The sequence below is a fragment of the Pelophylax lessonae genome (assembly GCF_965119305.1).
Source record: "Pelophylax lessonae genome assembly, chromosome: 8".
Classification (NCBI taxonomy): domain Eukaryota; kingdom Metazoa; phylum Chordata; class Amphibia; order Anura; family Ranidae; genus Pelophylax; species Pelophylax lessonae.
This window is the reverse complement of record NC_138775.1, coordinates 84,711,294-84,735,996: the sequence shown is the minus strand read 5'-3', so window position 1 is coordinate 84,735,996 and position 24,703 is coordinate 84,711,294. Positions and strand designations below refer to the sequence as shown.

The 24,703-nt window shown below is 43.7% G+C and overlaps 1 protein-coding gene across 1 annotated transcript in view; it reads left to right on the top strand.

The window, feature by feature from the left end:
• The window catches only part of LOC309562157 (inter-alpha-trypsin inhibitor heavy chain H3-like), a 176,211-nt gene that overhangs the window by 94,929 nt on the left and 56,579 nt on the right, over nucleotides 1-24,703 (top strand). The window lies entirely within an intron of this gene.

The following is a 24,703-nucleotide window of genomic DNA, read 5'->3' as shown; positions in this document are numbered from 1 at the left end:
TTATACAAACCTGTACTTTGGAATTGTCAAGCAGTTCACTGGTCCATGTCCACAGCCAAAATCGCCTACAATGGGCATGGTTTGAGGAACATAACAAGTTTGAAGTGTTGACTTGTTCTCCAGATTCTCCAGATCCTAATCCAATTGGGATGCGCTAGAAAAAAAAGTTGGATCTGTAGAGCCCCAACTCACACCTTACAGAATTTAAAGGATAGCTTGGAGACAAATACCACAGCATACCTTCAGAGGTCTAGTGGAATCCATGACTCGATGGGTTATGATGGGTGGTCATACTGTTATGGCTGATTGGTCATGCGTTCTGTAATGTCCAAAATAGTAAGCTCATATTAATAGATCCAGAACTCCATATTTGGTAACAAACGAAGAAGTTAGAAAGTGGAATATACTATATATATATATATATATATATATATATACATACACATACACACACACAGTATCTCACAAAAGTGAGTACACCCCTCACATTTTTGTAAATATTTTATTATATCTTTTCATGTGAAAACACTGAAGAAATGACACTTTCTTACATTGTAAAGTAGTGAGCGTACAGCTTGTATAACTGTAAATTTGCTGTCCCTAAAAATAACTCAACATACAGCCATTAATGTCCAAATAGCTGGCAACAAAAGTGAATACACCCCTAAGTTAAAATGTCCAAATTGGGCCCAATTAGTCATTTTCCTCCCCGATGTCATGTCACTCATTAGTGTTCCAAGGTTTCAGGTGTGAATGGGGAGCAGGTGTGTTAAATTTGGTGTTATTGCTCTCACTCTCTCATACTGGTCACTGGAAATTCAACATGGCACATCATGGCAAAGAACTCTCTAAGGATCTGAAAAAAATAATTATTGCTCTACATAAAGATGGCCTAGGCTATAGGAAGATTGCCAAGGCCATGAAACTGAGCTGCAGCACGGTGGCCAAGACCATACAGCGATTAACAGGACAGGTTCCGTTCAGAACAGGCCTCGCCATGGTTGACCAAAGAAGTGGAGTGCACATGCTCAGCGCCATACCCAGAGGTTGTCTTTGGGAAATAGATGCATGAGTGCTGCCAGCATTGCTGCAGAGGTTGAAGGGGTGGTGGGTAAGCCTGTCAGTGCTCAGATCAAACGCCGCACACTGCATCAAATTGGTCTGCATTGCTGTCATCCCAGAAAGAGGCTTCTTCCTAAGATGATGCACAAGAAAGCCCACAAACAGTTTTCTGAAGACAAGCAGACTAAGGACATGGATTACTGGAACCATGTCCTGTGGTCTGATGAGACCAAGATAAACTTATTTGGTTCAGATGGTGTCATGCGTGTGTGGCGGCAACTAGGTGAGGATTGCAAAGACAAGTGTCCTGCCTTCAATCAAGCATGGTGGGAGTGTCATGGTCTGGGGCTGCATGAGTGCTGCTAGCACTGGGGAGCTACAGTTCATTGAGGGAACCATAAATGCCAACATGTACTGCGACATACTGAAGCAGAGCATGCTCCCCTCTCTTCAGAGACTGGGCCCCAGGGCAGTATTCCAACATGATAATGTTAAAAAAATAAATCACCAGGCCCGGATGGCGTACATCTGAGAGTACTCAAAGAACTTAGTAAGACTATATCTAGACCACTGTTCCTGATCTTTGCTGACAGTATTATGACAGGAAATGTACCAGGGGATTGAAAGAAAGCTAACGTGATACCGATATTCAAAAAAGGGCAGAGGCATGTCCCGGGAAATTATAGGCCTATCAGTCTGACATCAATAGTATGTAAACTTCTGGAGGGGATGATAAGGGACTATATCGTAGTTTGCTAAAGACAACAACATCATCAGCAGTAACCAGCACGGGTTTACAAATGGGCGTTCTTGTCAAACCAATCTCTTATCATTCTACGAGGAGGTGAGCTGTGAGCTAGATAGGGGGTGACCAGTGGATGTGGTGTACCTGGATTTCGCTAAGGCGTTTGATACAGTTCCCCACAAGTGCTTAATTTATAAAATAAGGTCTACAGGCATCGACCGCAAGGTCTGCTCTTGGATACGGAACTGGCTAAAAGGGCGTGTCCAAAGGGTAGTATTAAATAGCGCATACTCAGACTGGTCTGAGGTGGTAAGTAGGGTCCCCCAAGGCTCAGTCCTGGGACCAACCTTGTTCAATTTATTCATAAACAGCATTGAGGACGGGATCAGTAGCTCTATATCAGTTTTTGCAGATGACACAAAATTGGGCAGGTCAATAACTGCACAGCATGAAGCAGATATCCTACAGAATGACCTGGACAAAATAACGGAGTGGGCAATGACATGGCAAATGAGGTTTAATGTGGAGAAGTGTAAGGTTTGGCACTTGGGGACTTAAAACATAAAAGCACAATACATTTTAGGTGGGGAACCTTTGGGGGAATCAAAAATGGAGAAAGATCTGGGAGTCTTGGTAGAGGATAGACTAGGCAATAGCATGCAATGTCAAGCGGCAGCTGCCAAAGCCGGCAGAATATTAGCATGCATAAAGAAAGGTATGTATTCCAGAGATAAAACTATAATCCTTCCACTTTATAAAACTCTGGTCCGACCACATATGGAGTATTCTGTACAGTTCTGGTCGCCGGTCCTCAGGAGGGATGTGTTGGAGCTGGAGAAAGCCCAGAGAAGGGCAACTAAACTAATTAGGGGATTGGAGGACCTTAATTATGAAGAGCGTCTGCAATCGCTTGATTTATTCTCCCTGGAGAAGAGACACCTGAGAGGGGACATGATAGCAATTTATAAATATCTCAATGGTGATCTCAGCATAGAAAAAAAGCTATTCAGTCGAAAGGATTGCATGAGGACTAGAGGGGAATACAATGCGATTAGAGGAGAAGCGTTTTAACCTTAGGCAACATGGGGGGTTCTTTACTGTTAGGGCTACAAGATTGTGGAATTCTCTACCACAAGAGGTGGTTTCTGCGGGAAGTATTGTTGCTTTCAAAAGACTCTTAGACGTACATCTCAAGTATCAGAACATTCAGGGGTATGAGAGATGATTACGGCCACATACACCTACACAGGTTGAACTAGATGGACTATTGTCTTTATTCAACCTCACCTACTATGTAATCTATGTAATAATGGCCCCAAACACACCTCCAAGAGCCAACTGCTTTGCTAAAGAAGCTGAGGGTAAAGGTGATGGACTGGCCTTGCATATCTCCAGACCTAAACCCTATTGAGAATCTGTGGGGCACCCTCAAACAAGAGGTGGAGGAGCGCAAGTTCTCCAACATCCACCAGCATTGTGATGTCGTCATAGAGGATTGGAAGAGGACTCCAGTGGCAACTTATGAAGCTCTGATGAACTCCATGCCCAAGAGGGTTAAGGCAGTGCTGAAAAATAATGGTGGTCACACATATATATTATATTACCAAAAACATTTGGGACACCTTGCTTTATGCACTGGTGCGCAGTCATGTTTGAACAGGAAGGGTCAACCCCAAACTGTTCCCAGAGTTGGGAGCATGACATTTTCCAAAATGTCTTGGTATGCTGATGCCTTAAAGTGTTACTAAACCCAGGACCCTGCATTCACTATATCTGGTCTCCCACAGTACACAAAACATGGGAATGCAATTATTTTAGTAAATATAAACTGCTAAATACCTTTTCTCAGCAGTACATAGCAGTCTTGAGACTTCTTCCAGTTCCTGGTAAAGCTTGTAGGAGGAGTTGTCATACTGCACTGAGCTGTCCTATCAGGATGCAGGACCCTGACCCTCTGTCTGGACAGTGCTGATCACATGAACTCTCCCAAGAAAAAAAAAAAATCTCTCTAGCAATGCACACCAAACTGAGCATGTGCAGCCTGACTCCAAAGGCTCTGTCTTATCTGGACATGTTCGGTAGTCAGTGGAAGAAGAGAAGGATCAGGTATAGCAAGCATGCTTTACTGCATATACAGACTGTATTTACTGTTGTAGGTTTAGTAACAATTTAGGAGTTCCCTTCACTGGAACTAAGGGGCTAAGCCCAACCCCTGAAAAACAACCCCACACCATAATCCCCTCTCCACCAAGTGATTTTGACCAGTGCCCAAAGCAAGGTCCAAAAAGGCATGAATGAGTGAGTTTGGGGAGGAGGAACTTGACTGGTCTGCACCTCAAGTCGTGACCTCAACTTGATAGAACACCTTTGGGATGAATTAGATCACAGACTGCGAGCAAGGACTTCTCTCCAACATCAGTGGCTGACCTCACAAATTTTGCTTCTGGATGATTGGTTAAAAGAATTGAAAGAATTGAAGCTGTTATAGCTGCAAAGGGTGAGACAACTCAATATTGAACCCTATGGACTAAGAATGGGATGCCATTAAAGCTCATGTGTGTGTAAAGGCAGGCGTCCCAATACTTTTGGTAATACAGTGTATATGTTTAAAAGGTTGGGGATTATAGCTCCTCAGGACTAGGGATGATCGAACTTTTGAAAAGTTTGGTTCGACCAGAACACCCAAACTTCCCGAAAGTTCGGCCCGGATTTCAGAACCCCATTGAAATCAATGGGACCCGAACTTCAGTAATCAAAAAACACCATTTTGAAGCCTTAGGCCCCATGCACACGGGACGTTTTTAACGCCGCTGTAAGCAGCGTCAGGCGTTTTCTTTTTGCAGCCTAAAAACGCCCCTCCATGTTATTCTATGGCCTCATGCACACTCAGACGTTTTTGAGCTGTAAGTGGCTTAGACGTTTTTAGGCTGCAACAAGAACCCACCACCTGCGCGTTCTGAGGACCAGCGTTACAGCGTTAAAAACGCCTGATGCTGCTAAAAGCTGAATAACTTTGCTATAACGTTGCTTAACGTGCGTTAAGCCACGTTATACGTTTTTTTTTCTTCCATTCAAAATCAATGGTTCCCTATGGGATCCTATTGATTTGAATGGAGGTCGCACCGCAACACCGCAAGTCGGATCCGACTTGCGGGGTGACTTGCGCTGTGGGAATCTTGAGGGGGAACTCCACGCCAAAATGGGAAAAAAACGGCGTGGGGTCCCCCCCAGGGTTCCAAACCAGGCCCTTCGGGTCTGTTATGGAATTTGAGGGTAGCCCCATGCCGAAAAAACGGCATGGGGTCCCCCCCAAAATCCATACCAGACCCTTAACCGAGCATGCAGCCCGGCAGGCCAGGAAAGGGGAGGGGACGAGCGAGCGGCCCCACCCCCCCTGGACCACACCAGGCCACATGCCCTCAACATGGGGGGGTGTTGGTGCTTTGGGGCAGGGGGAGCTCTGCACCCCCCACCTCAAAGCACCTTGCCCCCATGTTGATGAGGACAAGGGCCTCATCCCCACAACCCTGGCCGGTGGTTGTGGGGGTCTGCGGGCAGGGGGCTCATCGGAATCTGGAAGCCCCCTTTAACAAGGGGGCACCCCAGATCCCGGACCCCCTCCCTATGTGAATGGGTATGGGGTACACTGTACCCCTACCCATTCACCCCATAAAAGGCAGTGTATGGAAATAACGACAAGAGACGTTTTGGAAAGTTTATTAAAAATCTTCATCCGACTCTTCTTGTCTTCTCCTCTCCGGGGGTCTTCTCCGGGGTCTTCTGCTCTTTTGCTGTCCGCCCTTCTTGTCTTCTCCTCTCCGGGGTCTTCTCCGGGGTCTTCTGCTCTTTTGCTGTCCCTCTCTTCTTGTGTTCTTGTCTCCGGGGTCTTCTGCTGTCCCCTCTTCTGCTGTCCTCTCTTCTTTTCTTCTCCTCTCCGGTCTTCTGCTCTTTTGCTGTCGGCTGTCGGCTGTCTTCTTCCTCCGGTCCTCCGACGACGACGTCTCCGCTGATTATGCCTATCTCCGGTCTCTTCAGCTTATTATATAGCCATTAGGGGCGTGGCCCCGATGACGTCATCTGGAGACCCCGCCCCCTCATGTCACATATGACGTCATCTGTGACATGAGGGGGGCGGGGTCTCCAGATGACGTCATCGGGGCCACGCCCCTAATGGCTATATAATAAGCTGAAGAGACCGGAGATAGGCATAATCAGCGGAGACGTCGTCGGAGGAGGACCGGAGGAAGAAGACAGCCGACAGCCGACAGCAAAAGAGCAGAAGACCGGAGAGGAGAAGAAAAGAAGAGAGGACAGCAGAAGAGGGGACAGCAGAAGACCCCGGAGACAAGAACACAAGAAGAGGGGGACAGCAAAAGAGCAGAAGACCCCGGAGAAGACCCCGGAGAGGAGAAGACAAGAAGGGCGGACAGCAAAAGAGCAGAAGACCCCGGAGAAGACCCCCGGAGAGGAGAAGACAAGAAGAGTCGGATGAAGATTTTTAATAAACTTTCCAAAACGTCTCTTGTCGTTATTTCCATACACTGCCTTTTATGGGGTGAATGGGTAGGGGTACAGTGTACCCCATACCCATTCACATAGGGAGGGGGTCCGGGATCTGGGGTGCCTCCTTGTTAAAGGGGGCTTCCAGATTCCGATGAGCCCCCTGCCCGCAGACCCCCACAACCACCGGCCAGGGTTGTGGGGATGAGGCCCTTGTCCTCATCAACATGGGGGCAAGGTGCTTTGAGGTGGGGGGTGCAGAGCTCCCCCTGCCCCAAAGCACCAACACCCCCCCATGTTGAGGGCATGTGGCCTGGTGTGGTCCAGGGGGGGTGGGGCCGCTCGCTCGTCCCCTCCCCTTTCCTGGCCTGCCGGGCTGCATGCTCGGATAAGGGTTTGGTATGGATTTTGGGGGGACCCCATGCCGTTTTTTCGGCATGGGGCTACCCTCAAATTCCATAACAGACCCGAAGGGCCTGGTTTGGAACCCTGGGGGGGACCCCCACGCCGTTTTTTTCCCATTTTGGCGTGGAGTTCCCCCTCAAGATTCTCACAGCGCAAGTCGCCCCGCAAGTCGGATCCGACTTGCGGTGTTGCGGTGCGACCTCCATTCAAATCAATAGGCTCCCATAGGGAACCATTGATTTTGAATGGAAGAAAAAAAAACGCTGCTAAAAGCAACGTGGCAAAACGTGCAATAACGCCAATGGAAAAAGCTACTGAAAGCACGTTTTTACAGCTGCTTTTTCCGGCGTCAGAACTAACTTTGACGTACGTTTTTTCTAACGCCCCGTGTGCATGGGGCCTTAAAACCAAATAAATGCCCCTAAAAAGTGCCTAGGGTTCTGGGTCATGCCCCATGGACTATTAATCACACAAAAAAAGTTTTAAAAAATTGTCATTTTTGATAGAGAGCCAATTATTGAAAAAATTATTGAAAAAAGAAAAATGAGATTTCTTTGGATTTAGTGTCTGGGGGGGTCTAAAAAGTGTACCTGTGAAGTTTCAGCTCTGTAGCATGTCCAGAACCAGAAAAAAAAAGTTTGTTTGTATTAGAATTGCAATAGAGCAGGATAGTGGCTTTGCTATTTTCACACCCGTTTTTTTGTTGCAGGCGTTTATAGGGCTTTTTTGTGGACGTGTTTGGAGGCAGGCATGACATCTGAACTTCTGTAGGGGTATATATATACACACACACATGTATGTATATATATATATACACATATATAGGTGTGAAAGTAGCAGAACCCTATTCCTGCGCTAATGAAATAATTAATAGGCATAGGACTTCGCTCCTATCACACCTATATGTGTGTATGTGTATAAATACATATAAGTGTGTGTGTATATATACCCCTATACAGAAGTTCAGATGTTATTCGGCCGAATTTCGAACAGTCAATGTTCAGGTCGAACCGATGGTCGACCCGAACCGGTCGATCATCCCTACTCAGGACATGTACAAAGCCGTTTAACTTTAAACAAAGGTGTTTATTTCTCTTTAGGCAACCACAGAGAAACGCTATCAGCAGCAAAACAAAAATGCAACACAAAAAGTCTGCTTTTCTTTAGCACAATAGCATAATTAAATATAAGGAAACACACAGTTCATAGATGGGACTTTACCTCAGGGTTAGCACAGTCCCAGTCTGGCTATCTGACAGCTTCCGGCAAACGTGCAGCACTCCAAACAGGTGTCTCTCTCCAACTCCTACTCACACACCACCACACCTAATACTATTTCCTTTTTTAAGTTCTTCTTCCTGGAGGCTCTTAACTCTTTATGGACTGTGGTCCCTGTAGTCAGGAGTAGAGGCCCTTTTTCTACCCGAATGTCACTTCAGGGCCTCCGAAATTCCGGGTCCCAAATACCTCTCTAGTAATACAGAGAGGACTACAAGTCGGTCCTCTCTTTTACATGGCTACCCCAAAATTTCTCACTCGTCCCCTGAGTACCCACACACTTCCCTTAAAGGGACCATAATTCGAACACTGGTGCCACAAGCACCCATCCAGGACCCAATCTTGGCATCCTGTACAATATACAGTTTTTATATATATATATATATATATATATATATATATATACAAGGTATGTCTGATTAAATAACCTTTATTTATATGTATTACAAGTTTAATGCTTGTCCCCTTCAATACATTCCCCATTTGCAATAATACATTGCTGCAGTCTTGTTCTCCACTGGCATTGAGAAAATCAATTTCTGTCAGCTGTTTCATCTGCTGTTTTCCTCTTTACAGCATCAACTGCCTCAAAACATGTCCTTTTAAGCACTGATTTAACTTTTGGGAAAAGATAAAAGTCTTTTTGTTGAGCGCACATCTTTCTATTCATCTACTTATTTCCAATTTTCTAGTGCTGCCTCAACTCTTTCTTGGTTAGCGCACCCTCTATCCATATTATTTAAAAGATAATAGTCACATGGTGCTAAATCGGGCGATTATGGAGGATTTTCAAATGTAGTAATGTGCTTGTCGGATAAAAACTGCTTTACAGAAAGTGCTATGTGAGCAGGCGCATTGTCCTGGTGAAAATTGAAAGCATTTTCCCACAGTTGTGGCCGTTTTTTTCTGACTCTTTCTCTCGGCTTTATCAAAACTTCCTTATAATAATGCTAGTTAACTGTTGTGACTTCTGGAACCCAGTCTTTCAAAATTACACCCTAGATATCGAAAAACACAATGAGCATGGCTTTGAATTTTGACTTGCTTTGACAAGATTTTTTCATTCCGGGTGATGATGGTGTTTTCCAACCATACTTAGCATTTTTTCGTCACACTATAGAAAACACAAATAGGAAATTATATTCTGAGCACAATCTACAATATTAAATTAAAGTCCTGTCCACCGACGTAACGCGTACAGCGGGAGGAGTTATGACGTCACCCACGGCCACCACGCTGTTCTGATCGTTTCATGCTGCCTGCTTCTTGCACTGAGACAGTGCTATGCTTGTGAGTACATGAGGTTTTTTTGCTACAGTAAATTGTTTGAAATTAACCAGAGAACACTAGATCCTGTCTCTTCCTTTACATGTTACTTGGAAATCTGTGGAGATATTACTGGGATCCTTCTCTGGGATTGGATCGGTCCTTGGATGTGTGTACAGGCTTTGTGACCCCTAGTGGTCGAGGTGTTGAGGTGAGAGGCAGAGTTTGCCTTGGTGGATGGGCTGTATCCTGACGGGACTCAGTACATGGAGTTTGATCTCATCTCTTTCCACACGAGGCTTCCTTCCCTCCTTTAAGCAGCCACATATTGCACCATATATGGACTCAATTCTATGAAAATTGAACACTCTGGATGTTCTTTTTTATGTTATATATTTCATCATGCGCTGCACTATTTTCTATGACTGTAGAAAACACAACCAATCTTAATGGCGACTCACAATCAACTGAACATCATAGACGGTTGCTGCTTGTCATGCTGGTCTAAACATGTTCATGGTCACCATGCACGCAGTTATTACCGGTTCTGACTGCTTTGTTTACCAGGTGGAATCACGGTCACATTTAATAGACATACCTCGTATATACATACATAGCACCCTCTAGTGTAGAGTGCTAGGTATTGTACATAGGTTTTTCTGTAGTGTAGGTAAATTGCCTTGGCTGGCAGCCAAGCCTGTGTTTTGAATCAGTGACTCAGGCAGGCTGGAATGACTCATCAGGCAGCATCTCTGTTACCTCCCCCTACTTGCTAGAACTTTAGAGAAATTTCCAGAAGAATGAGAGGGAGATTAGGAGGAGCTGCCTGGAGTATTGACGAGGGCCCCAACCAAAACCAATTCCAATTGGATAGAAGCTGGAGATAGAGTGCTAAAGAGGCTGTCGGAGACCCTTAAGGGTAGCCCCCTAGTCTGTCCAGTGGCAAGTTAGCAGGTGTGAGGAGAGCAGGGCCCAAAAAGCATGTCCGGGAGATCTCCAGGGAGAAGGCAGCTGGGTGGAATGGCAGTCTGAGATGGTTGTAGAGTCAGTCTGGGAGGACTGTGGGAAGTAGCCAGGAGGGCTAGTGAAAGGGGCAGCTGTAGCCAGGTGGGCTGGCAGTGCCTGAAGAAGTAGTGCTGGGATCAGTAGCCACAGGAAGATAGCTGGACCCTGGGACTTTTTTCTACACACCAAAGGGGCCTACTTTCCCTGCCTGTAATGGGTTTTTGCTGAATCTGACCTGAGTTCCCTGTCAGATTGCATCCAAACAGTGTTCCAGCTGAGTCTGTGATTTTGTTCTGCATGCAAGGCTGCGCAGGAGGCAGAAGAGGAGAGTTAGCACCATTTCATGAGGCACCTCTGCCATTTTTTTGATTTTTTTCTGATCTTCATCACATGTCAGCACAGCAGGGACATGATCAAGAACAAGCCACATTTTTCAACAGTGTGAGGTAAGGTTAGAACTTCTATAAATTTGTGTATTGCTGTCTGTGCTGTGTTGTCCTGTCCCAGTGACAACCACATACTACATTTTTTTGCCCAAAATAACAGGATGGGAAGTGATCTCCCTAATATTGGCAAAGTGAGCAATAAAAACCCAACAGTCTCTATTGACTAGACTTGGATTCTAACTTGGATGATAAACAAAGGAATAAATGAAAGCATTAACTAATACATATATAAATGTTTACAAATGAGAGAATTTTACCCATTTCCTGTTCTAGTGGCACAGCAGGAAGTAAGAAAATCATAAGGTAAAAAAAATCTGACAGATATACTAACCTTTCGCCACTCAAATAATAAAAATGTGTTTTATTAGACTGTTCTCACTCTGTCCCTGTGACACAGCAGGAAGTGAAAGAAAATCTCCCACTAGTGAACCATGCAAGGAACTGTAATTTTTTTGTTTTGCCTTCTTCATTTTGAAATGACACTGTTAGAAGTTTAAAAATGTATTTTTAGAATAATTCTTTAATCATTTGTTTTTCTTTTTTTTTTTTCCACTTTGTGACGTGTTCATTTTCTCTGTCTTTCCATCTGTGTTTATTCAAAAGGAGAATGTAAGTATTTAATGTCTTTTAAATTGTACTTCACAATAGTCATTATTACCCTAGCTATTATCGATTAAGAATTAAAAATTGAGAAAAAAAGACATGCACAAATGGAAGTAGTGCCAGACCAAAGGAAAAGACGCCAAATTGATTTATTAGTTTATAATAAAAAAATAAAAAAAAAAAAAGCAGCCAATACCTTTCTAGGGTCATAAAATAAAAAAAAATAAAATAAAATATCTTACCCAAAGCCCTGATGAAGGATCTTTTGCTGATTCTCAACACGTGTTCCCTGTTTTTACGTACAAACTAATAAGGGGATATGGACTTTTTTATCCTTTGGTCTTGCTATGGTACCCATTTAAGGTTAGCCTTGTCTGTTGTGAGCAGCCTAACCTGAGCCAGTCAGCTTTTCGAAAGTTTTTGTCCTCTCACTACTTTGCATGAACTCACATCAAAGTCCTAGGGCCTCTTGGATGCTTTTTTTCTTCATTCAAATAAAGATTCATTCATAATTGACTAATGCAGCGAAATGAAAATTGGCCAAAATATCACCAAAAATGGGTATAAATCTAAATTATGTAGGTGGTTATCCTGACAAAGTTGTATGCAGCAGTAGAGGCTTTCTTCACAGCAATGCAGAGTGCACCATAAACAAGGCTGGTGTTTATATTATTAAGGTGTAAAGAGGCAGAAAGCTGATTGAAAGACTGGCTGGGTCTTTTTCTTGGACAGGCAGCATTTTGACATAATTTGCCCATAAATGGCCAGATCAGGATTCTGGCATCTCTTGATTATCCACTTGACCTCCAGAAGATTTTACCTCCTTCATAACCAGAGTATTTTTTGCTATTTAGCACTGCACTATTTTAACTGGCAATTGTGTGGTCATGCAATAGTGTATGCATATGAAATGTATGTCCTTTTTTTTGCCAGTATTTGATCACCACTGGGTTTTTTTTCTTTGAGATGTAAATGAAAAAAGACAATTTTGAAAAAAAAAAAAAAATACACTGCCTGGACAAAAAAAAAAAGTCACCACCTGGAATTAACTAAGCAACTAACTAAAAAAGAATGAGGTCAGCTGACTTGGCATGGCATGGGCATATTCCAAGATGACAATGCCAGGATTCATCGGGCTCAAATTGTAAAGAGGGGTTCAGGGAGCATGAGACAATATTTTCACGCATGGATTGGCCACCACAGAGTCCAGAACTTAACCCCATTGAGAATCTTTGGGATGTGCTGGAGAAGGCTTTGCACAATGGTTCGACTCTATCTCATCAATACAAGAGCTTGGTAAAAACTAACACTGGACGGAAATAAATCTTGTGACATTGCAGAAGCTTATCAAAACAATGCAACAGCAAATGCGTGCCGTAGTCAAAGCTAAAGGCGGTCCAACGTGACCTTTTGGTGGCGACTTTTTTTTTTTGGCCAGGCAGTGTAAATATATTTTATTTTCTGCAATAAAACATGTCCAAATTTTTTTTTAAAAATCCAATTTCTTCATGTATTCTGCTACATGTTTTTAGAAAAAAAATACCATTAAGTGTATAATATTTGGTTTGCTTGAAAGTTATAGGGCCTAGTATAGATACTGGAATTTCTTAACATCAAGGGGCGATCAAGGGATTAAATATGTGCCTAAGAATGTGTTATGTGGTGCTTTTACTAAGCAAACATTCTGTTTTTCCCTGCCTTGCAGGGAATAAAAAACAGCAAGATCACCTGTCACTGTTCAGAGCTCTGTGTTGTTTACAACACATAGCTCCCTTTTCCTGAATGACAGAACTTATCAGCAGGTGCCGGCAGTCATTGGCAGGCACCCAGTGATCGGGTTGTGCTATGACTAATCCCAACACGGCCGTAGTGGCGGTGGACTTGTAGGCACCCCCTATCTGAAAGTGTTGGATCATGTATCACTGGATCCAGCACAGAGAGGCCCCGCTACCACACAGGCAGTCGGAAACTGGTTATGATAATTCAAACTATTGCGGCTAAGGTATTAACAAAAGAGAGAAGTGTGGGGTAGAGTTATTTGCATGGATAGTAATTTGTTTTCGGTATTTAAAGGGCCAGTGTCAATGAATTTAAGTTCGCTTTATGAAATGCTTCTTTCTAATACAAAAGCAGCATGAAGCAGGTCACAAGGAGGACAACTGCAGGTCAAATTCACCTAACAATGAGTTCTGAATGGTCTCATAAGCATCCTAATCTGATTTCAAAAGCAAGCACATCAATATAGGCTATAAAACTACAGTGGTAACTTCGGTGCCACCAAATTGATCACACCCATAAAACAAACTTGAAAAACATCCCTAAACCAACCCATTAACTTTCAAGGATAGCCCCTTAAACAGAACTCCAAGCCAACAGCTAAATACACATATGAAATACATATAAGGGAAGCGTTTTACCTGCTAAAGGATTTTTATTTCTATCCATTCAGTCCTTTGATTTACACAGCTGTGCCAAACGCACAGCCCTGTTTAGCAGGACAAAATACCAGATTTTTCTTTGCTGCAATTAATAACGCTTACAGGTCTTGTCCCACCCCAAGCTTGAGTCGCTGAGAATGTACCCAGGTCTACCAACATAGCACAGAGGCTGACAGTCACACAAGCATAGTCCCTACAAGCATAGTCCCTAGCACACTGGTTTAGGTTCAGGTGGATGTCTTTTTAGTATTTACTGCTAAAGACCTTTAACAGGAGAGGTGTTTAGGGTCACAGCGATAGTGGAGGACAAATCTTTCTCCAATCTTCCAACAGCAGCTTTCTGGGGGTAACAGGGAATGGCCAGTATTTCAAGGACCCTAAATCAGCAGTCCATATGGAACTTTCAACAGACACTTACAGCACATGCAAACCCAAAAGACCACAGCTAGGTCTTTACTCACAATGTCCCAGGAGCTGTCTGTCACCCTGTATCCACAGGTAGGTCCTCAGTGAAAGAGATAAAGGATCCTTTCTCTAGACCTGAACTTCAGGATACTGCCCTCTACCAAAAACCAGCAGCAATATCCTCTAGGTCCTCAGCCCAGCTCCTGCTGAGGCCCAGACTGCAACTTTTTAGCTCACTGCAGCTATCTCTAGGGGCAGCAGCCTCCCAGAGACTTAGAACCCTCCTGGAGAGGAAGAACAATCTCTCCAGCGCTTCAGACTACTTTTCACCTTCCCAGCCACCTTCTGGACACTCTGCTTCAGGGATTGGCTAGGGCACGATACATTTTTAAGCTAGTCATTTGAATTCTCCTCTCCTTTGTCCTGGAAGCCTCTTCCAGTGGCAGGGGAAGCAGTCAAACTCCCAGCCTGTGAAACCCTGGACAGACCAGAACAAACAATTACTGCTCCACTCTCTACAGTGAAGCCAAAAAACAAATTTACCTAGCAGTGTACCTGGGGGGGGGGGGGGGGGGGGCAGAACTTCAAAGAAAAAGGGATTTTCAGTAAAATGTGACAAAATCCATTGTCTGCAGAGTTAATGCGTCAACTGAGTACTCATTTGGACCTTTTGGACCTCAATTGGCTTTTGATCACAAAGTCAGTAAGGTATAATCTCAGATTTATTTAGTTCATTATTTTTCAATGCTAAAATTATTTAAAATGTATTGGATGAGATGTTTTGTTTTAACAGTATTTGTTGTTTATATTTAACAGCAACAGGCCACAGTTCACCCTCTCAAGGAAGTAAGGATTTTAATATTAATTCTTGATCATAAGAAAAATGGCTAATGTATTGCTAAAAGTAACATACTGTAGGCTTACAGTGGAAGGAAACCCTAACTACAAACCCGATTCCACAAAAGTTGGTACACTGTACAAATTGTGAATAAAAACTGAATGCAATGATGTGGAAGTTTCAAATTCGGAATACAACATAGATGACATATCAAATGTTTAAACTGAGAAAATGTATAATTTTAAGGGAAAAATAAGTTAATTTTAAATTTCATGGCATCAGCACATCTCAAAAAAGTTGGGACAAGGCCATGTTTACCACTGTGTGGCATCCCCTCTTCTTTTTATAACAGTCTGCAAACGTCTGGGGACTGAGGAGACAAGTTGCTTAAGTTTAGGAATAGGAATGTTGTCCCATTCTTGTCTAATACAGGCTTCGAGTTGCTCAACTGTCTTAGGTTTTTTTTGTCGCATCTTCCTCTTTATGATGCCCCAAATGTTTTCTATGGGTGAAAGATCTGGACTGCAGGCTGGCCATTTCAGTACCCAGATCCTTCTTCTACGCAGCCATGATGTTGTAATTGAAGCAGTATGTGGTCTGGCTGTGGTCATGTTGGAAAATGCAAGGTCTTCCCTGAAAGAGACGACGTCTGGATGCATATGTTGTTCTAGAACTTGGATATACCTTTCAGCATTGATGGTGCCTTTCCAGATGTGTAAGCTGCCCATGCCACACACACTCATGCAACCCCATACCATCAGAGATGCAGATTTCTGAACTGAGCACTGATAACAACTTGGGTTGTCCTTGTCCTCTTTAGTCCAGATGACATGGCGTCCCAGTTTTCCCAAAAAGAACTTCAAATTTTGATTCGTCTGACCACAGAACAGTTTTCCACTTTGCCACAGTCCATTTTAAATGAGCCTTGGCCCAGAGAAAAGGCCTGCGCTTTTGGATCATGTTTAGATATGGCTTCTTTTTTGGCCTAAAGGTTTTAGCCGGCACAGTAGATTGTGTTCACCGACAATGTTTTCTTGAAGTATTCCTGAGCCCATGTTGTGATTTCCATTACAGTAGCATTCCTGTATGTGATGCAGTGCCGTCTAAGGGCCCGAAGATCATGGGCATCCAGTATGGTTTTCCGGCCTTGACCCTTACGCACAGAGATTGTTCCAGATTCTTTGAATATTTGGTTGATATTATGCACTGTAGATGATGATAACTTCAAACTCTTTGCAATTTTTCTCTGAGAAACTCTGTTCTGATATTGCTCCACTATTTTTGGCTGTAGCACTGGGGGAATTGGTGATCCTCTGCCCATCTTGACTTCTGAGAGACACTGCCACTCTAAGAAGTTATTTTTATAACCAATCATGTTGTCAATTTACCTAATACGTTGCAAATTGGTCCTCCAGCTGTTCCTTATATGTACATTTAACTTTTCCAGCCTCTTAATGCTACCTGTCCCAACTTTTGTGGAATGTGTAGCTCTCATGAAATCCAAAATGAGCCAATATTTGGCATGACATTTCAAAATGTCTCACTTTCAACATTTGATATGTTATCTATATTATATTGTGAATAAAATATAAGTTTATGAGATTTGTAAATTAGTCAATTCCTTTTTTACTCCCTGTGTCAGTGAACGGCTGCTGCAGGGAAGAGGAGGGAATGCCATCAATGGCTAGGCTATTGTAGCTTATGTGTGACATATACAGGTGAAGGGGGGAGGTAGCGTTTTTAGGAATAGTTATAGTTTTCTTCCACTTTAATTCAGAATAGAGATGAAGGGGTGAATGTTCAGATGTGCAGAAAAAAGAGGATAAAAGAGTTTACATACATGGAGAAAGCATGCTACTAGTATGTATAGGAGAGAAGAGTGGGTATGAAAGGGTTGAAAAAAAAACGATCCCTGTTTTGCTAAAACAGAATTAATTAATCTGCAGCTGCTGATCCAATCATTCTGTCCCCATTCACAATTGCTCAATCTCTCGTTTTGTAAGGGGAAGGAGACGGATCAGCATTGTAACCAGTATCCATGTAATCTGAAGGGGTTGGGTATCATGTGATTACTGGGATTGGTCTTCACAGTGATCACAAGGCACCCAGCCCCTCGGATCAGCTTGGCACAGTGTCTCTATGTACCAAGATGTTTAATGACAATCTTAATATGTGTTTCTTTTCTCTATTTTCTACCTGATTCTGTAAATTTTACTATTGTTTAAATGTACTTTAAAAACCTTGTGGAAAAGAAAAAACCAAGCACACCTTGTGAGGTACTGTAACATATTTGTGGAGGAAGTCTAATTTAGCAAAGTTTTTCCGAAGCAGGGTTACATTGGCAAAAACTGATAAAATCAAATTAAATAGATTCTCTGGTTATAGGTGTTTTAAAGACTGTACTATTAAAGCGTGTTCTTTAGATATAATTGTGGATGAAATCAGTTACCTTAAAATAATATAGTAGTTATAAATGGAGTCTGATCCAGTGACCCTCTGGCTTATGTCTCTGTCTCTTTTTCTGTCCAATCTGAATTTTTAGGTTTTCCTACCTCTCAGCGTGTAACCTCTTTTGCTCTTGCGTTCCCCATGGGTCATAATGCATAGATAAATGCAGGAGCTCACATACAAGCACGGCAGATGCAAGGATTTTTGTCTTAATAGGCGAAGGTTGCATCCTTTACATCAGTATCCCTGTGTGACAGGAAAGGGGCAGTGTGACAGGAGGGGGGGGCAGTGTGACAGGAGGTGTGGCACTGTGACAGGAGGGGGGCAGTGTGACAGGAGGGGGAAATGTAACAGGAAGGGAGCATTGTCAGAGGAGGGGGGCACTGTGACACAAGGGGAGCACTGTGACAGGGGGGTGGCAGTGAGACAGGAGGGGAACAATGTGACAGGAAGAAGCAGAGTGACTGGAGGGGGGCAGAGTGATGGGGGCAGTGTAGCAGGAGGGGGCAGTGTGGCAGAAAGGGGCAGAGTGACAGGTGGTTGGCAGTGTGGCAGGAGGGGGGCAGAGTGGCAGGAGGGGGCAGAGTGGCAGGAGAGGGGCAGAGTGACAGGAGAAGGGCAGAGTGAGAGGAGGACACCTGCAAACACACTATACTATACACTGGCCACTGTGTAGAATAGTCAGCAATCTGCTGTTGCAGTGAATATATTTCTGGCTACAGGGTGGGAGCGGCCTCAGAGCAGGAGGGGACTCTTACCTTACAAGTAAAGCAGGAGCAGCATGACTGGAGGCAAGAAGCGGGATCCGGAGTCGGGGGTGGAGTTGCTCTGCACAGAGGAAGGGCCGTCCTAGTGTGCAAAGGGCGTCATCGGTTGCTAGGATGGCAGTGGTCCTAGCAACCAATGACTGCTAGCCTCCTGTCTCATCCTGGATCTGTGACACACAGCTATCAGTGCTGATCCTTCCTGATATACGTGAAGATTGGCTTCTGGGGCTCCAGTATTCAGGGGCACCACTTCTCCCCCACCAGGTGTACAATAAAACAGGTATTTTAAAAATCTGAATCCCCAGCAAGTGGCTGGGTACCCGAATTTTGGTGCCCCCCCCCCTATCCTGGTGCGCTGAGGCAGCTACCTATGCCACCTTATGCTGATGCCAGCCCTCCAGCCCTGAACACAAGAATGCAGATTTACTGCCTAAATACTAAACTGAATCCAACTCTCCATGAGCTGTCCAGAACATAAAGTGGACCTTTACTCAACAAAAAAATTTTCATCCATCATTTGTATTCTTTTCCCCTCCTCAGGGTAAAAAAGCAGATTTTTGTTGGAGGGGGTTATTTATTTATTTTAATCCAGTTTGCCTCCTTTCCTGCACTGGGATATACAATTACCATATCCCAGGACGCATTGGCTTTTACACTCTGTGGCTGGAGTAGGGTGGACTTAAATTGTGTCCTCAGGGGGAAAAGTCAGCTGGCTCCCAGTGACATTGGAGAAGAGATTGGCAGCACGGAACATGGTATGTGGCAGCTAAGTGGCGGATCACACCAGGACAACGCTGATTTTCCTGGGTGGGTGAGTATGTGAATTCTGGATAAAAGGTAAGAATAAACTTAGGGGGTGATGTTCCTTTTTAGTACTGAGAAACTGCTATACCCCAGTTTCTTTAAGTGTTTTATATCATCAATATTTTTTTTTTTCATTTTGTCTTGCGCAGGGCCGGCCTTTCCATCATATTACCATGCTACCCACGCACCTCCATTGCTCCATGGTAAATAGAAAAAATATTTTTTTGTTCTTTTTGTCCTAAATACCTGATAGAGACTTGTGCCAGGAGTAGGGGATTGATGCATCAGTAAAATTCTACTTTAATGTCGTAAATGTTTAGAACGACCTGCTAATAAGCTTTTGAGAGCTGTCAATTGAGAGAGAGTCATTGACCATGTAGTTTTGATGGGTCCTTTCCTTAGGGCATCTCCTTCTGAATGATTATGAATATATGAGTACTGGAGTTCTCTCAATCCTAGTATATACTGTACCATCACATATACTGTATGTAGCCTTTCACATTACTTGTGTAATGTTAAGAACAACTGCATTTCTTTAAAATAATTTTATGTAAAGTGTCTTCTGTTATTAAAACTTTTTCCTATTTATTTTTTAATAACTCGACCACCTAATAACTGGGGTAAGGATATCATGAAGATGTAACATTTGTAATCTTTTTAATATACATTATAATGCATAAATAGATGAATAGCTGCAATCTGAACAAAGTGGCCTAACGTAAATTTGGATTGCGGTGCTTTATGAATTGTATGTGTAGCACCCTACAGGTAGATGCTAGGTAAAGGTATAGTGGGCCTTGTCTGCCTAACAACAGGGCTGTGATTTATTAGTCAGGGTCTCATGATTTCCAGGTGTGCCTGCTGAAGGGGGAGCCTCCTCACTGGCTCCTGTGAGAGGCTTCTCATAGGGCGGTGGAAGAAACCCAATCAGGGGACACATCCAGGCTTGTAACTACCCCAGAAAGCAGATTGTGCTGCAAAGGATTCTGAGAGTGGGTATATGTTTGGGGGTGGCGCATGGACAATGTCTTTGGTGGGAACAGAGTCCCAGGAGGGAGAGAACGGCTGTCTCTCCTCCTGTCTGAGGAGGAGGATCTCGGGGTGCTGCCTGAAGATCCAGAGAGTGCTGAGCTAAGCTGAGGGGATCTGGTGTGCCGAGAACCTGCGGAGAGTCAGAGGGGTTCAGTCCCAGGAAAGCCTACACAGGTCGTGAGTACTGAGGATTGCCCCCTGGGGGTCTGCCTGAAGTTAGAGGGGACCACTCCGGAAGAGGTTCGGGGATCCAGTGCACGCTAGTGGTTGAGGACCACTGAAGTGAAAAAAGGGGGTACATAGTCAGTGAACCCTAAAGAACTTAAAGTGTAAAGGGGGCGCCTGCGGTTTGGGCCCTGAAGTGTCAGTGCACAGAGTGAAGTGTGCCAGTTGAGAGTTGCAGCAGTACAGGAACTTACAAGGAGCTTTCTCAGCCAGTGCAGTGCTGGAGGGAGCCATTCAATGACTTTGAGCTAAAGCAGTGTTACAAGTCAAGCAGTTCAACAGTCCTGGATCTTCTGGACTAAAGTCGAGGATCCAGCACAGTTTTCAGTGATATACAGTGTTCAAGCGTCAGGAAGCGTTGGCTAGCGTCGGCTGGCATCAAGACAGCGCTAACAGGCATTTTTTTCCAGGAAAGTCCCACAATTGTATTTAGTTGAGCCTAAAGGAGTATCCCACTCATTCCCTTCTCCCATCCTCTTAAATTTAATAAAACAACAAAACAAAGATGCCACAGTTGTCAATGTCTCAGTGCTCACACCCAGGGTCGCAGCTCACAAGGGCCGGAGGGGTAATCGGTACCGATGGCAGACCAACATCAGGCCACGGGCCTGGAAAACCTGCTACATAGGTTTCCTGCATATGATATTTTAAAGTGTATGTAAATGCTAACAATTCATTTTCTTATTAATGTTGAAAGCATTTTGATATATCGGTTTATAAAATAAACCAATTAATCTTACCAGTAATTCAGAACTGTCGTGTCTCCTGCACACACTTCTTGTGTTATCTCAGGATACCCTCTTAGGCCCGGTTCACACTGGTGCGACATGCGCTCCGACTTTGAGAGCATATGTCGCATGACAAGTCTCGTCCCATTAAGTGCAATAGAACCGTTCTAATAGGAGTGACTTAAGTTGCTCTGACTTAGAAAAAGGCTACTTTATGGAAAAAAAAGAAAAAGGCTACTGCACTATTTTTGGTGCAACTTTGGCACGACTTGCATTGACTTCTGTTGAAGAAGTCGCATGCATGTCGTTCAGAAGTCACACTGGGATGTCGGCTTCAAAGTCGCAGCACTGTGAACCGGGCCAAAGTTCTTATCTTGATCTAGAGAATAAATAGCCTTTATGTTGTAGGGATCTGAGAGTTGGAGTGGTTGAGTACAAATATTTATTTCAGTGAGGGGAAAAAAGTATTTGATCCCCTGCTCATTTTGTACGTGACAAAGAAATGATCAGTCTAAAATTTTAATGGTGGGTTTATTTTAACAGTGAAAAACAGAATAACAACAAAAATTTCCAGAAAAAACAGAAAAACCCTTGTTGGTAATCACAGAGGTCAAACGTTTCTTGTAGTTGGCCAACAGGTGTGCACACATTTCAGGAGGGATTTTGTCTCACCCCTCTTTGCAGATCCTTTCCAAGTCATTAAGGTTTCGAGGCTGACGTTTGGTAACTTGAACCTTCAGCTCCCTCCACATATTTTCTATGGGATTAACGTCTGGAGGCTGGCTAGGCCACTCCAGGACCTTAATGTTCTTATTCTTGAGCCACTTCTTTGTTGCCTTTGCCATGTGTTTTGGGTCATTGTCATGCTGAAATACCCATCCACGACCCATTTTCAAGCCCTGGCAGAGGAAAGGAGGTTCACACCAAAAATATGGATGATAAATGTCCCCGTCCAACGTCCCTTTGATGCTGTGAAGTTGTCCTGTCCTGAATTTGGATATACTTGGCCGCAACGTAAGGTCTGAAATCTCAGGAAGGAAAATAGGAGGTTCTTGGGCCAAAAGATTGTACTTGAGGACACCACGGCCTCCAAGGCCACTGGGACATTCTTTCTCTCATCACAGCTGAACAACTACGGATCCTGATGAGGAGCTTGGAGACCACTAGGTCTGGTGGATTTATATGGCTTTATAGGCTAGCCTGCTGACCCAGTTGGATCTTACTAGATCCACTGCTTCAACTTCTGGGAAGCTCCTTCTTGCAGGAATAACTTCCATTCATGACCAAAGAGGTTACTGTCAGGTCGAGTTTCATTGAACTGTTTGTTGGTCTAGGGACCCACCCTTGACATCCAAGACTTTGAATCTTACAGTGTCTGACAGGAAGCTCTGGGAAGCCAGGACACAAAGAACGATGAGATGAGACAGGTTCTATTAATGGCAAACCTGAATAGGAGATACATCTGACATAAATTTTATAATCTTGTATTCCTTCTTGCCCTGAAGATATGAGAATACCATGTCTGTTTGGAGCAAAACTGAGGCATCCAAGGCTGTGTTGCCCAAACGACTTCAACGCTTGGGAATCACGGCACCCTGATGTTAGACACTTCATCCTCCATTTGCATATGTCATTGACCTTAAGATTGGAGGTCACTGAGGTGAATAACAAGAAAGTGAATAGATTGTGACGATTGGTCTGCCAGGAAGCTAAAAAGATTAACTATCTTTAGCTACCACCAATGGGACTTGTCTCATATGTTGGGTCATCTTCTCTGGAGTAGGAAGTAAATCTTCCTTTACCTTAGAAGGGCAGAATATAATGTTCTCAATCTTCCAGTGAGTCAAACTTACTAAATAGATTACTGTAGACTACTTCTCGACCATTTGAGTCCATGGGGATACAAACAGATGCGATAAAGCTATGACTTGCCCCCAAGTGAGAACCTAATACTGTCACCTTTTGTGCTGGCAACTCTACAGTATTCTCCTGAGAGTCCAAAATGTCATTATTATGAGATTAGTTGGCCTGTCCCAACCAAATTTGATCTGAGTCTGAATCAGAATTTGCAAAAACCTGAAGGATATTAAGCCACCCGCAGACTGTTGTCCAGCTAAGTAACCTGCAGCCCTTGCTTCCACAAGATGGCCACTACTGGCAGCAATGTTCAGAAAAATGTCTTGAGTATGTGGAAAGGCCAAAGGTTGTTAAATTAACCTGAAGTGAAACTCTCAGAAGCATGGGTGTACCGAAATGTGTATGTACACAACAGCTAGAAATAGAGAAAAAACAAACAGCTGCTGTATCTGATGGTTTGAGTGATGGTTCTTAATGACTCCAAATTAAGTTTGGATTTCGATCCTTCATTCCATTTCCTGCCTAAATCTGCTTTTTTACTAAGAACAATTGACTAATGACTCACTGTTGAAACAAGATTTGGTAACATTTGCTTAAAGATTTGATTGTTTTAAAGAACCATAGTGGGAATTAGAGGAGTTGAGGAGTGGCAAGAAAATTCAAATGACTTCCTTACTGCACAAGCCCCATCGATCCTGAGCCTCCTCTGCCCAAATTTGCGATAATTCCTGCAATAACACCTACTGTGCAAATTTGGGTAAAAGGAACTTTCCTGCTCCTGGGGAGGAGCAGACTTGGATGTAGGTGACCAAAGAAAGACGATTATGGATCTTTCCATCTCTTCCATAGCTCTTCTCAGGCCCTGTTATCAACTCTTTCTTCTGGGCCTAGGTGACTATCCTAAGGGATTAGTCCCAAATCTAGGCATCCCTGATTCCATCTTGAATAGCAGTCAATTTACCTTAGAAGAGGTATATGCAGTCAGTGGGTTAAGCCATATAGCTTGACTAAGCACATAGAATACTAGAGGAACTGCATACTGCATCTATAGTGGTTGTACTGCATCGCTGGTCACTTTAATTTCACCCTGGGATCACACACCACAGAGACCTATTACTGGCCAAGTTTGCATTCAACTCACCTACTGAGAACCATATAGCCTTGAATACTGAAGTGAATTCCCACACAAGCCACACAACACTACCTAATGGTAGTATAAACCTTCTTCATTTCCAAATTCATATTGCTGTTCCCATGCCTCTGCGAAGGATATTGCATCATCTGCTGGCAGACTGGCACTTCTGGCTAGTCTGATAAAAATTCCTTGGCCAACTGCCTCTGAAGTAAAGTTGGGTTTTACAGAGAGTATCTTGCATCCCCTGCTAGGTACCCTTTAAACAAACTTAGCTGTTGAATTAGCTTAGTATCTGAGCGTTAGCGACTCGAGATCCACCCAGTCAGTTTGAACAGTGTCAAAACATCTGCTTTTTTGTTTACTGCCGCCTGATAAGCAATTTGGCATAGCATCTTGGCGGGCACATCAGCTAATCACACTCCCCATATTGCCCAGGATGGTCCTTATTGTGATTTCCTTTAGTCTGTCCCTCCTGGCAGCACTTTGAATGTATAGTGGTTTTTTCAAAGCCAAAGAGGACTTGTCACTGTTGAAGGAACAAGTTGTCTCTTTTCCTTTGGGGAGTGGTGCTGGTATTAAGGGCTGGAGAGTTTTGCCATCCATACTGCACGTGCACTTTTTCTTTTTAGGACAATATACCTACCTGACGCTCACCATAATAATCATGGCTGGTCTCTGGGTAAGCTCATGACTCAGATTATGAGCTTCACGTTTGT